The following is a 1,435-nucleotide window of genomic DNA, read 5'->3' on the forward strand; positions in this document are numbered from 1 at the left end:
TGCACATCAGCACAAGCTCCACGAGACAGCAGAGAATCCCTACAAGTACATGTGATGAAAAAAACTTCTATCAGCTCTTGCACATTGTTGGATGCAGAACACAAATCCAGGATGAATCTGGCTTTATTTTTTCCACTGATAACAGAAACACATATTATTTTGTCGTGTTAGGTCGTTTCTCCCAAGTTTGAGGGGACGGGAGGCAGTCTGCTTGTGGCGAATGGACAGAGAAGGATGGGGAAGAAATGGCAAGGAGAAGACTGAAGACCACACTGAGCTCAGGAGAAGGGATGGATGATGAAGCGGTGATAAAAAGCAAACCAGCCATAAAGTAAAACCAACCTGCAGAAACATGGAGGAGTTCCAGTAAAAGGGGAAAGAGAAACAAGCTGGAAGCTTCCTGGGGCACTGGGGACAGTGTATTTAGTTAAGCCACTGGCACTTTCCTCCTGTGGGAAAAGTGACAATTGCAGGGTTTAGGTCTTAATCCAAAGGGGGATTTGCAACGTGGGCTTATTTTTAAAGATGTGAGTAATCCTCGTGGTTTCAGCTCAGAAAAGTAGCCCTGGCTTGTATCAACCTCTTTCCTGGATGGACATTGCTTTAGGGGAGAACAAGACATGTATTTGTCCCTCCCTTTATGTGTGTGTCCGTGCCTTTGGGTGCAACAAAGACAAAGAGAGAAAGATGCCTACTACTGCTCGTGGTGGCAATTCCTCCCTTGTTGTGAGCACTCTGGCGCAGCGGAAAGTAAAATAAACTCATTTATTTACCATGTTCCTAGAAAAGGAGCACATCCCACACGGCAGCCTGGCATCTCTTCCTTCGGCAGGTCAAGTTTTGAACGAGCAGGTGCAGAGAGGATGAACTCGGCAGCGGGTTCCCCCGCTTGTGTCTGATGGATTGGTGGAAGCAGCTCCTAACAGAACGAGGCATTGGGGCAAGAACAAAGAAATAAAACAGGGTCACCATGCTCAGAAATGTATCAGTGTGGCAATACACAGAGAAACGTCCGGGCAAAGCGACGAGCTTCCTGGGGGATGGTTCCCAAAGTCAGGGTGAGCCCCCATCTCCCCATCCCTGGGGCTGCGGGTGCTGCGGGGCCGGCAGTGGGGTTGGAGTGGGGAGGGCGGTTGTGACGCACCCCGTCGGCATTACAAGACTTCAGCGGCTATTTATAGGCCCTGCCGACCGCAGAGAGCTCTCGGACTCGCTGTTCTTCCCTCCCTCCCTCTCCCTGCCTGGCTTTAGCTGGGGGGGGGGGGAGAGCAGAAGAGCAGGGGAAGGGCAGGAAAGCAGCAGTGTGCCCAAGCGTGGCACTCCTGAGCACAGTGGGATTTCTGCCCCTCTGCTATTGAAATCAGCCGGCAGATCCCATCCCAACAAATTAATTTCAGCACACTGCCTTTTTGGCCTGGTGTTCTTTCCTCTAGCT

This window comes from Meleagris gallopavo, chromosome 2, assembly GCF_000146605.3.
Source record: "Meleagris gallopavo isolate NT-WF06-2002-E0010 breed Aviagen turkey brand Nicholas breeding stock chromosome 2, Turkey_5.1, whole genome shotgun sequence".
NCBI classification, from domain to species: domain Eukaryota; kingdom Metazoa; phylum Chordata; class Aves; order Galliformes; family Phasianidae; genus Meleagris; species Meleagris gallopavo.